Raw genomic sequence first — 13,253 nt, forward strand, 5'->3', positions numbered from 1 at the left:
GAGGAAAGTGACTCAGAAGCAGTACCAAGACTTCAGCCATCTGTTTAATGTTGTTTAGGCACAGAGCAGTGGCTCATGGGACCAGCGTGCCACTCTGGCTATCTCTGGCGTGAAGTAAGACCTCCTCTCAGTCTCTTTACTGCCATCAGCAGGACCAGTGTTCCTCTCTGCCGCCCACAGGGCCTCCTGGCCAGCTACCGTCTCTCCTGCCTTACTGGAGTCTAGAGGAGGGGAACGGGGCACCCTCAGGTAGCAGGGGTGAGACAGCGTAGCCGTGAATGCACAGGGAATGAGTGCAAGGTGATCACGTATGTGCACCATCCCTATGCCAGGCTTGCAGTCTTTCCAACCCCCAGCCTCCCTCCTCTTCCCTCTGGCCCTTTCTATTTGCCCTTTCCTTGGAGAGGGAGTCGAGAGAGGTGTTACTTCCTCAAAGCAGACAGTACTTAGCAGTTTTCAACAAAGTTTTATTGGAAGAGCTCTGACAGGAGATCAAAGGTTTTTGGACTATCTGTGACCCTTTTTTCTCTTTCTGTTTTACTGGAACCAGGCATAACGCTAAGTTCTGCTCAAACAGAAATGACTCAGTTCTTGCTCTTAAGGAAATAAATCCAGAAGGGGAGACACAAGTAAACACAATAGTTTCTCAAGGAAATGTTTGCTTTTTTACTTACAATATATACTATGTAGAGGTAAATAAACTTCTCCAGCAACAGATGCTGGTGATATCATTAACACAGTAGGTACTTTATAATGTTGATAATGATGGTGGTAAATACGCTTTATGATATGATGCAGATCCTCTCGTTTTTCTCCTGGCGTTGATAAGTGAGCTCCTCGCATTGTCAACAGTGAAGGCAGAAATGATGTGAGCCTACATCGCCCTGCGGAGTCCCCTAGTAGACAGGATTTACTCAGCGACAGTGCATTGTACATGTCAAATGGGGCAGAGGAAGGGAGAGCTCCAGAGTTGGAGCGCAGGCCCCTCCACCTGAGACCCCGGCGACCACGTGGTGTCTGATGCTTCAGCTTGCTCTCCTCTCAAGAGAGGTCCCTGCGTCGAATGGGCCGAATGAGCTCCCCTTCTCTCACTGAGCACTGGGTCTTACAGTCTGTCCTCTCTCCCTTTGGCAGATAAGGACATTGATGCTAGAGAGTTTAATTAACTCTCCCCAGGTCAGTGCTAGAAGAGCCAGAAGTAGAATCCAGTTGCCCCTGTTCTTTCCACGTCTCCTCTCATCGTTTCAGGGTGGTCAGAGGCCAGGTAAGATGTTAGTGAAATAAATGCTAGGGCTTTCCAGGAAAATAAAGTAACAAGGCACTGTGAAGGAAAAAACAGGAATCCTCTGACCGTGGTGGGAGTCCATCCAAAATGTGTCCAGACTACCCGAGCTCCCTCAGGCACACCCTACTGTGATCCCTAGCCCTCGGGTGTCTTGTCATCCCTGCCCCATCCGGGGAGCCACTGGCCTGCAGGTGCCCATGAACTGGACTGGCCTCCAGGGCTGCTTGCTCCAAACCCATCAGCTAGGATGGGGAGGCTGGCTGGGGGCCCGGTAAGGCCCACGGCGCCCTCAGTCCCCTTCTCACAGCCCTGCCCACAGAAGACCCCGCCTCCCTCCAGCAGGCCTCTGTCTGCAGCTGTTCTTCTGAAGGGATTTGTTGTCAAGTCCACAGCAGTCTACGAATAATTTCTATGCCAAAAGGGAAAAGTTAAAACGATGCACTTCTTAAAGTTAAAATGCATTTTGTGGCTGTGTTTATCACCACAGTGGGACATTCCAGGGGGAGAGCCAGCGATCTGGCTGACTTGCCCGGGTCAGACAGCATGGCATTTTGTTTTCACCAGACAGCCCGTGCACGCCAGCCCTGCCACTGTCTTTATTTCCCCAGGTCCCCTGAAGCAGTCGTTTTGAGGACAGAAAAGGCGTATGCAAAAAATTACAGGGAGCCTATAAACGTACTGGTGGCCAAAACCTAGAGCGGCTTTTAGACATGCATCCTAGTGAGCCACCGGAATTACTGTGATGATTCAGTTGTAGCCCATCAATAAAAGATTCAATTAAAGAAAAGAAACGTAAGAAAAACACACATGTACTTTTTAAGACTGTTGGGGAAATAAATCCACTGTACAGACAGGTGCATTTTTTGTTTATACCCCTCTTCATTCCAAAAGTTCTCGAGATAGCGTCAGGGCAAGTATTGGCAGATGGAACAACCTGAGCACAGCAGTTTAATGCCAGGAAGACTCCTTGCCTGCACAGGACTCCCATTTCCACAGCTCCAGCTCCACCCGAGGTTCCAGAACCAGAAAGAATGAAAGGTACTTCTGTCACGTGGCAGTTGGGTGCAGCAGTGCAAGTCGCCTTGACGCTGGCTCTGTTCTGACGCAGAGACATTAAGAACTGGGACACTAGTAGCCAGGCTCTTAATCTGTGTCTAGTGATCAACTCCTCTTCCCTGTGGGTGTCAGTCTTGTCACCCAAGTCTAAGTTCATCCTCACAAACCTGTGTGCTTTTCCCGATCTTCCAGGCTCAGGAGCCTTTCTGTCTCTCCCTCGCCTTTTTGGTGATAGGAATTCCTCCCGAGATGGTTTCCCCCTTGAACCCTAATCTCGTCTCCTAAGGTAGAACGGCAGGAATGTGAATTTTGAAATCAGCAGATCTGGGAATGAATCCAGAATCTGTCTTTTACTGTCCTTCAAACCTTGACAACTTAGCTTCAGTTTTCTTATCTTGAGATGGAAGGAGCATTAGTGCCAATCCCAGAGGTTTTGGTGAGGACAAAACGAGATAACACCTACGATACACAGGGCCTGACTCATAAGTAGGTAATGCATGGCTGCACTGGTATTAAACTTACCTCTCCCCAAGCACACTGGGCACCAGCTGTCTCTCCTGAATCTCCCCGTCTTGCCTGTCTTACCTGCAGGCCAGGCCTGCTCAGCCCTTCAGGCTGCCCCCCAGTACCCTTACTGAATGCCACCTGCCTCCCCAGCACACTTTCTCCCCCTCATCAGCATGCTGTCCTGATTTTGCACACCAGGGCCTGCCTTGTGCTGATTTCCTGCAGCCCCGTGTGCTCCAGATTCAGGCCCTCCCACCCTCTCCCCACCACCTCCGCTCTGTTCTGGAGAAAGTGAAGACGGAACTAATGCTTAAGTTTAAAATAGTGGGCATTGTCTTCAAGATCACTGTATGTCTCTTAGTGTTTCATGACTTCTACTCTTTATTTTTTTCATTTATTTCAAAAATAGTTGCTACAAGGGTGAACAAGGTAGACATGTGCTTGCACTCCACTTGCTTACAGGTCAGTGAGGGAATGGCAAACAGGGAAAAATGTAGGAAATGCCCTGTTTTACCTTTGTCATCTATGTGGTCCTTCTGCCTGGTTCTTCCACTTGGGCAAGTTAACATACCTGTGCCTCAGTTTCTTTGTGTGAAAAATGGGGTAATGACAGCCTCTCCCTGTGGTTTGACAAGCAGCCTCAGCTCTGCCCTCTCAGCAGAACACAAACTGCCCAACTACGTGCAGAGCCCCCAATTACATAACTTGCTTTAAGTAGTCAAAACAGGGCCTGTGCATTGTAAATGCACAGTACTAAGTTGTTACCAACTGTAATGGTGAAACCAGACTCATGAAACGCATTGGGCGTACATGATTGCTATCATTCAGAGTCTCATGTAGTTTGTCCACAGCTTTGTCTCTACAAACATATTTGCAGTCATCCTTAGACATAAGAAGACAGCTTTCTGATTAACTCTCACCAGTTCCTCCTTCAGGAGCCGCTGAGTCGGGTAAGAGGTCTCTTTCCGTTCTGACCCCGGCTCAGCACTCCTTCTCAGAGGATAATAAATGAGCATGGTCAATGTTCCTCCTGAAGTTAACTACTGTCTGTGAGATGCGTTAACAGATGTCTGAGGGCCTTTGGATGGATGATAGATTATTTGGAGGCTATTTATAAATGCTGCAATAATGAGGAAAAATTGAAGGAGGCATGAAGGATGAGAGGGATAGAGGGAGGGGGAGATGATGCCAGAGTGTTAACAGTGAAGACAGAGGAGGAGAGTCAGAGAAGGAAAACATAAGGGGCGGCAGCAGCTGGACCAGAAACATGCAAGTGAGAGGGCGGAAAGGGATGTCAAGAGGGTGAGGGAAGGGAGGGTACAGAGGAAGAAGTCATTAGTCAACCAGCAGAAGGACTGGAGCTTGAACAGACAAAATGCATCAGGCCAATTGGAAGAAAATGGAAAAGAAGCTCAGGATGGATATAATTCAACGCAGGAATGGAAAACAAACAGTAGATGATGTCTATTTCATGTAAACAAAGAAGCAAAAGTTTGCCTTACAGAAATTCGTGAGCTCCTCTAAAGTCACTATAGAAAGGATTCCATGGCATTTTTATTCTGTTTTTGCATTATATTTGAAATGGACACACTGGGTAAACTTATAGAGTGTTTTTTATCATAAGTTGAATGCCTAGGTTATAGCACTTCAAATACTGAAGTAATATGATATAATATGATATGATATGATATGATATGATACTATAAAGAAAGTTACAGTATGGATAAAGACAAAACTGAAGTGAGACTGTTTTTGTTTGTTTGTTTTTTAAGTATATTTTATTGATTATGTTGTTGCAGTAGTTTCAATTTTTTTCCCCTTGCTCCCCTTCCCAACCACCCCCCCTTAGTTCATGTCCATGGGTCATGCATATAAGTTCTTTGGCTTCACCCTTTCCTATATTTTTCTTAACATCCCCTTGTCTATTTTGTACCAACCGATTATGCTTCTTAATCCCTGCACCATTTCTCCATTTCTCCCCCTTCCACATGCCCAGCTGATACCCTTCCAAATGATCCCCATACCTATGTTTCTGTTCCTATTCTGGTTTGCTGAGTTGGATTTTCTTTTTATTTTTTAGATTCAGTTGTTGATAGTTATGAGTTTGTTGTCATTTTAGTGTTCATAGTTTTCATTTTCTTTTTCTTAAGTAAGTTTCTTTGACATTTCATATAATAATGTCTTGGTGACGAAGAACTACTTTAGCTTTATTTTGTCTGGGAAGCACTTCATCTGCGCTTCCATTCCAAATGATAGATTTGCTGGATAGAGTAATCCTGGTTGCAGGTTGCTTTTCATCACATTGAATACTGCTTGCCAGTTCCTTCCTGCCTGAAAAGTGTCCTCTGAGAAATCAGCTGATAGTCCTATAGGCACTCCCCTGTAGGCAACTCTCTGCCTCTTTCTTGCTGTCCCCAAGACTCTCTCTTTATCTTTCACCTTTGGCATCTCAATCATGATGCATCTTGGTGTGGTCCCCTCTGGGTCCACCTCGCCTGGGACCCTCCGTGTTTCCCGGACCTGTATGTCCATCTCCTTCGCAAAATCTGGGAAGTTTTCCTCATTTTTTTCAATTCTTGCTTCCTCATTCTACACTGGTTGACTGTTTTTTTCTCCCTTATGTTCCAAATCATTGATTTGAACCCCAGTTTCCTTCCCTTCACCATTGGTTTTGTGTGGATTTTCCTTCGTTTCACTTAGCATAGCCTTCACTTCTCCTCTTATGCTTTTGCCATACTCAAGCATATCTGTCAAGCCTGTGAGCATCTTTATCACCAGTGTTTTGAATTCTGCATCTGTTAGGTTGTCTGTTTCCTCATCTGTGAGGTTGGCTATCTCCTCATCGCTTAGTTCTCCCACTGGGACCTTGATCCGTTCCCCTTTTTGGGTCATACTTCTCTATCTCCTCATTCTGACAGGCTCCTGTGTTTGTCTGCCTCTGTGTCCCAGGTAGAGCTGTCGCTTCTATTACATTGTAAAGGATGGAGCCTTAGGGATTCGTCAGTAATGGGCGACCTGTTTCACCATGTTGTGGCGCTGTATGTGGGGGAGGGGTCTGAGAGAGAACAATGCTGCTTGCTCAGCACTCGCCCCTTTTCCAGGCACCTCCCCCACTTTCACACCGGACCGCGCCTCTCTAGCTGCTGCCCAGGCCGTTGTTCCCAGAGTGGGTGGGTCTGTGGATGTTTTAGGACTATGGGGGCCCTTTAAACAAGCAGACTCTGCTGAGACTGGCAGTTTCTGCCTCCACCCCAACCTCCACTGTTCTGCACAGTCAGAAGCAATGAGGCTTGATTTTCCCTGGTGCTGGGACCATGAGCTGCAAGGTCCGGTGAGGAGCTGGGAATGCTTCACAGGTGTCCCTCCTGACTTTTTAAAACGTGTGACTGCGCTTTCTGCCAGCCTGCTGCTGCCACCGCTGCTGCCGCCGCCACCACCACATCGCGTCCTCTCCACCCCTCCTACCTGTCTGGATGAGTATTTCTTCTTTATATCTTTGTTTGCTGGACTTCCATGTAGTTTGATTTTCTGGAAATTCTGGTTGTTTCTAGTTTTGAGGTAGTTGTATTCCTTCTTAGTTGTGGAGGGAGATGCAGCGTGTCTGTCTACGCCGGAAGTCCTGAAGTGAGACTGTTAATGACTACTTACATCACTTCTCCTAAGTGTGCTTTATCAATAGTAGCATATCTGTCTCATAACATCCCTTTAAGATAAATAAATGGATGTAGCATGGTTTTTATTTCACCAAAAGAGATTAAAGGACTAGTCAAAAAAAGCTTACATTATTAGCAGAACTGGAAACACCATCCAAGTTTTTTGTTCTATTCTTTAAATTATCACCCATTCTGTTGATCCTTAAGAACAAAGGGACCTGGGATTGGTTGCTTAGGTGAGTCCAAACTTCCTGATGTGTTAACTTTATAAGCTCGAACACTTTACTTGGAGTCTTTGAGGTTCCATTTCCCCATGACTGTTGTAACTATTAGTGATAAGATATATAAAGCATTGGAAACAATAAATGGTGATTAATTATACCTGTTTTTATTTTCATGCAACAGAAAATAGTAATAATCATCTTCATAGTCAAGGAAAAGTATCATTGCATTAGCAATGACATGGGACTACAAGATTAAGTCAAGGAAGAAAAAGAAAATAGTCACAGGAAAAAGCATGTTGGAGTCCATTTGTTATATAGCACAGGGAAATGTGTTCCTTCATTGCCAATGGGTCGGTATACCTAAATGGAAATAAGGACAGACATTCAGCTGTATGCTGTTGAAGTGGAGGTGTGGCTTCCCACAAAAGACATCTCAATCTGTCTTTACAATTAAAGTAATGAGATAAGTGGAAACCAAACTGCTATCATGCGCCACATACAATGTTTAGGTCAACAATGGGCCGCCTAGATGATGGTGGTCCCATAAGATTGTCATGAAGCTGAAAAAATCTTATCACTTAGTGATGTCATAGCCACCATAATGTCATAGTGCAATGTATTACTCATGTGTTTGTGGTGATGCAGGTGTAAACAAACCTACTGCACTGCTGGTCACCTAGGAGTATAGCACATACAATTATGCACAGTACATATACTAGATAATGATAATAAACAACTATGTTATTGGTTTATATGTTTACTATATTATACTTTTCTCACTACTTTAGAGTGTACTCTTCTTGCTTGTAAAAGAAGTTGGCTGTAAAACAGTGCTCTGTGTTATGCTGGCAGCAGCCTCCTGCATCTCAGGTTTACTGCATCTCTTGATTGATTCACTTTCTCTTGCGTTTGATTTCATCTCATGCTGTTTCATGTGTACAGATTTGTAGCCTAGGAGCAATAGACCATACGAGATAACCCAGGTGTGTAGGTAGACTAGACCATCTAGGTTTGTGTACGTGCACTCTGTCATTGATGCAATGCCTAAATGCGCATTTCTCAGAGTGTATCCCAGTTGCTAAGCAACACATGACCAGTGGCTGAAGCCTAATTTTGTGATTTTGAAAAACCTGAGCATCAGCAGCAAGCCATTTCCTTCTGGACTTGATCATCTGAATTTAAACCCTTTTCAGAGACTGGGGACGTATAGACCTTCTAAATTATGTAGCCAATGTGTTGGACAGGCATGACTCACGAGGTCAAGTCACAAAGGAACCTCGTTTTGTTTCTCACTGTTACTCCAAGTCATTGACTCAGGTGCAGTTCTTTCTCTATCCCTGGGTGAACCTTTGGGCAAGTGCATAACTTTTCTAGTCATTCTTAGGAAATACAGGCTCCATGTAGTCATTTGTATATCTAACCCCATGTAATAGCTGTACTTCAAACTTAATTTACAGTCAAAGACTTTCCGTTTCCCAGCTTCTTCCTGCTGCAGTTGAAGAAGGGAGGTGTGACTGGCTGCTTCTCTCTTCCCTCTTGTAAGGTGTCTCCTCCCGTACCTGACCAGTGTCCATTGCCAACTCCTGCAAACTCCCAGTTCAGAGGGACAGGAGAGGAGGGAGGGGCAGGAAAGTTTTTACCTTTCTGACAGCACAGTGAGCTGGCATCACACTCTCTGGTCTTGACACTCTGGTGGGGTCTTTTGAGACTCCCCCGCTGCCCTTTTCCTGTGTGGAAATGCCGTTCCAGCTATTCCAGTTGGTCAGCTTGAAGAGAGGGATTGCATTGTGGTGTTTGTTCATTTTTTAAATTTTTCTATGGAGGACAAGTAGTTGTGTGTGCCCTCACCTTCTCTATTAATAGTATAAAAGCACAAATAATAACTCAAATAAATGAAAAGATGGAAATGAGTGAATCTGAATAGCAATACTTCTGCTTGGAGTTAGTTTGGTGAAGAACTTACCAGTCATTCCGATCTGCCAGAGAATGATGATAATGGCAAACTTCCCATCCCAATTTTGGTAGGTTCCCCTCTACAGATGAGATACCTCATCTTTCCATGAGCTGAGTTTAAAGAGAAACTCTATAGAAACCTGTGCTCTGGAGATTTCAAGGACAATGGGGGACAAGATCTAGAAAAGTGTTGGCTTGAAGAGGAAGGTTTGTGAAGAAAATGGGTTTATTTGTATTTTAGAAAAACAAATCACAGTGCAATAAAAGGGGAAAGGAAACGATACATAATCATTTCTTTAAAATCTTTTAAAACTCAGATTCTGAGTTTGCAACTATTTCAAAACATTATGTGTCAAGCTCTAAATTCTCACCAAGTTAGGTTGAGCCTTATGAAATTCTGATTTTATCAATTAAAAAATGTTCAAATGTTGGCATTTTCATATTGTTTAAAACCTGTCATCACTAATACTGAACTCTGCCTCTGTAGTTTAGAAATGTTACAATTTAAGTGAGATATTTTCACAACCCCACGACGAGGCCCTGAGCTTCTTGAGGGGGGACTGGTGCCTCACCTTGCATTCCCTGCAGCATCCAGCACACGACGTTGCTGGGAGAATACTGATTAACTCACAGCGCCAACTCAGAATCATGCCTAAACTCAAACCATCGTTTGCCACAAAAGTTGCAGAATTCAACTCTACTCGTGGAGGTTTTCCTTGAAACACAAAATGGAACATACAAGAAGCTTAAGAAAACTTCATAATTTTTTTCCTCCAAATTGCTCAGGGAAGGGAGAGGAAAAGAGAAAGACTCTATCTATCCTCTGGGACACAGACAGTCAGGCATGGCGGGAAGAGATTGTGTCCAGCCTCGAGCCTCAGACAGCTTCCAAGTCACCGGGCAGTGGCTAAAACAAGATAGCCTGCCTGTGCTTCTCCCCTGATGTCAGGCAGAGACAAGAGCAGGAGTGGAATACTGGAAGGAATTGTACACCACTTCTACCCACTCAGTGTCTAATGAGAAATGATTTCTTGGCGATCTCTTCAGCATTTTTAAAAATCCCAGCCCCAGCCCTCCCTCTCTGGTGTTTTTCTGATCTGATTGGAAATTCCCAAGTGTGTTTAGGGCTTTGTTTTAGAATGGGTGAACATAGCTGGAATTGTAGAGTGTCATCTGTTACATATTTGGAGAAACTTTTAAAAACCCGACTCGACACTAACCTGCTCACTCTGACCCAGAATTCCAAAGAGATACTTCGGTCTTCTAAAATCATAAACATTTAATGTTTGTGTTCCTGAGTTACTTTTTGAATGCAAAACTATTTGCATCTGGCATTTTGAAACCTTCTAAACGAAATTTTCCAGACCCCTTCACGGGTGTGATTTCTTAATAGAATAAAACTGCCATGGTTTTGTAAAATACTGCTGCGAGGCACTAGACACCGCTCCAGAATACCCTCAAATTTATCAACACCAAATCCTCAGTCACAAAGATGATATAAGCACTTCAGTACAGATGCATTTGGGATCCCCAGTAACTTGAAAGGCTTCTATTTTAGTATTTAGAATGAAACATGAGGCTAATTAATAAAATATGGAGCTAAGCACCATGCCAAATGAAATAAATATTTATTGGAAATAATGAAAATGACTTTGCTGCAGTAGAGAGGTCCTAAGACTGTACTCTGAAGTATGCTGATTATGTTCACATGTCTTCACGAACACACGTTGAATGTTATGCCCAGTTCTCCAGAACTGAGTGGGAGCAGGGAAAGCTTTGCCCCCAATGCCAGGGAGCAGTCACATAGTCAAACAATATTAAATAAGTATTTTGTGATCAATACCTTTGAAATTCCAAGAGAAGTTATAAAACTTAAATTATCTGAAGCTTAGCTGTATGGCTCCCAATTAAATGAGGTGTATTTTTAACTACTTGTATCCTGCTGAAAATTCCCCATAGCTTTTTTTTTTTTTAAGCTGTAAAATGTGTTACTGGTGACAGAATTCAGCTTAATGTGTTTCAGAAGGTTTTGATAGTTTAGTCACACTTCAGCTTATAAAAGGTGTAGGCGAAATCATTTTTCCCATCTTCAACATGATTGGAAAGGGTTCAGGATACAGCTGTATTTCATTAAAGCAATTTTGGAAAGTCCAAGACAGCCCATGAGGAAAAAAGGACTCAAAGCTCAGTACTTGGAACGTGAGGTTAGACATTGCTCATGGCTCTGTATGCGCCTCCCCCTCCCCATATCAGGATGACAGACCATGTTAGGCCTCTGCCGACCTAAGTGTTTGTCACTGATGATTCAACAACAATAAGTACTCAGACCTGTTTAGGATTCACAGTTTAGAAGCAATTTCCCATTCATCCCATCACATAGTGGTCACTCTTAGTCATATGTGCACCCAAAAGTCCCTCGTTTCAGAGCAACTGAAACCTTTGCAAGCTCTTTCATGGGTCTGGTCCCATTGAAAAGCATTTGATTCCAGTGTCAATCACCTTGTGGATCTTTTGTTTCCCTGATAAAGAATTAAAAGCAGTTGGATCCTCATCGCAGTGCTTGCAGGGCCTCCTTGACAATGGTGGCTTTGTGACACAGTGTTGGGGTCATCATTTTATACAGCAGCACAAAAAGGGGCTTTTAGGCACAAGCCAACACTCAGTTCTCCAACTTGTTATGTCAGTGATTTTTATAATTTACAGGTTCCTCCCTTTTGTTTCAATGTGAATATATCCCGTACAGCCTCTGCCCCTCCCAAAGTTTGCGTTTTACAAAAGTGCCTTTGGCATAATTCACCGACTAGGGTCATATCGTCAACCTAGCTTGCTGACTCCCTGTTTAGGAATCTGGCAGAGGCAAAGATGAGTGGGCCAGAGATGTGCACTGGGGAAGGTCTGTGAGTCACCCACACCCTTCTTCCTGCATAGGAGCCCCTCCAGCTGCTTTGCATAGAAGGGGTAAACCGATCACCCCATTTTCTCAGTCAGAAAACTATGTAGAGTCAATATTTGGAGTGAGGCTTTCTCTTAGGAAAACAGACATCCAACAAAAACTCCTAAATTCTCCAGAACTGATGAGCTCAGATGGAACATGTCTTATTGAGGGCCTGTTTATTGGCAGGCCAGGATGCTACAGTCTTTCCAGGAAACGTCAAACCATTGTTAATACATATAACAACATTGGTTTGCGCGACATCAGTGTAACCTAGCAGCCAAGGAGAGTGGACTGGAATGCACATGCGTGAACAATGATGACATCACTGTACTATTTAGTGAGGATGGTAGATGCCATTGAGTGAGCATGTGTACTGTGTGGCCATCATATTCAAAATGACTCAGCAAGTAGAGCTATGAATCTGCATCAAATTTTGTGTTACACTTGAACCATCCTCCATGGAAACTATTCAGATAATTCAGAAGGCTACATTGGCAGCTTCGTCACAACAACGTGTGCCTGCTCATGCATCACATCTCGAAACATCAAATCACCCAGGTGACTCAGCCCCCCTACAGCCCAGGTTTGGCACCCTGCCACTTCCGGCTTTCCCCAAAACTAAAATCACCTTTGAAAAGAAAGAGATTTCAGACTGTTGATGAGATTCAGGAAAATACAATGAGGCAGCTGATAGCGATTGGGAGAACTGTGTGAGATCCCAAAGCACCTACTTTGAAGGGGACTGAGGTGTCATTGTCCTATGTACAATGTTTCTTGTATCTTGTATCTTCTTCAAAAATGTCTCTATTTTTCATATTACATGGCTGGATACCTTCTGGACAGACCTTGTAGGTTTACTCCTGAAGCAAATGTGAATGCTTCTTTTTCCATGTTCCAGGTAATGGAGCCAAACCAGAAAAGAGAGAGAGACAGAGAAAGAGAGAGAGAGAAAGAGAAGGTTTGTGACTCCAGTTCCTCTTAATTTTCCCCAGCAGAGATCACCATTTTCATGATCTAGTTGGGTTCTGTAATTAGGTTTGACAAATTAAAAGGACATTGGATACTGAGTCCTCAGTTTCTAGAACTGAGAACGAACACTGTTCAAGCCATTTTATTCTGTGAATAAAGAAAAACATCAATTGTCTAGAAAATGTAGGTTGTTCAAGCAGATTAAATTAGGTCTTGATGTTTGAGATACCTTCATGAAACTAAAGCAAATACATCTCCTTTGAACATTTTGTGCATTCACAAACATACATCTAACTATGGTTATAAAATTATTTATGCTGCTTTAAAGTATAGCATTTTCCTCTTTTAGAGTATTTAATGCAAAAGAAAGGCCATAAATATTATGTATTGCAAATCTCTGCTGTGTTGTGGTTTTAGTTGTATTAAAAATGACAAATGTATATATTTAACATTTGAATTTGATTTTATAGGATCTGGTGCCCTTAAGTGTGTAGGCAGAGTTATCCTGTTCTTTGTTCCTTTACTTATGAACTTTTGTAGATTCTTGTCTGGCAAGGATCCAGGTCTTATGTCAAAGGTATTGAAACAATACCTTGTGTAGATTGAACCATAACATTGTCAAAAGCCTTTATAATAGAGCCGGGATCAAGTGGTTTACACTGGAACTAAAT

General features: G+C 43.4%; 1 protein-coding gene across 2 annotated transcripts in view; it reads left to right on the forward strand.

The window, feature by feature from the left end:
- SCFD2 (sec1 family domain containing 2) overlaps positions 1 to 13,253 on the forward strand; it is a 313,820-nt gene that overhangs the window by 214,055 nt on the left and 86,512 nt on the right. The gene's annotated exons all lie outside the window — the stretch shown is intronic.

Source organism: Furipterus horrens, unplaced genomic scaffold (assembly GCF_987537825.1).
Source record: "Furipterus horrens unplaced genomic scaffold, mFurHor1.1.pri manual_scaffold_2, whole genome shotgun sequence".
NCBI lineage: Eukaryota > Metazoa > Chordata > Mammalia > Chiroptera > Furipteridae > Furipterus > Furipterus horrens.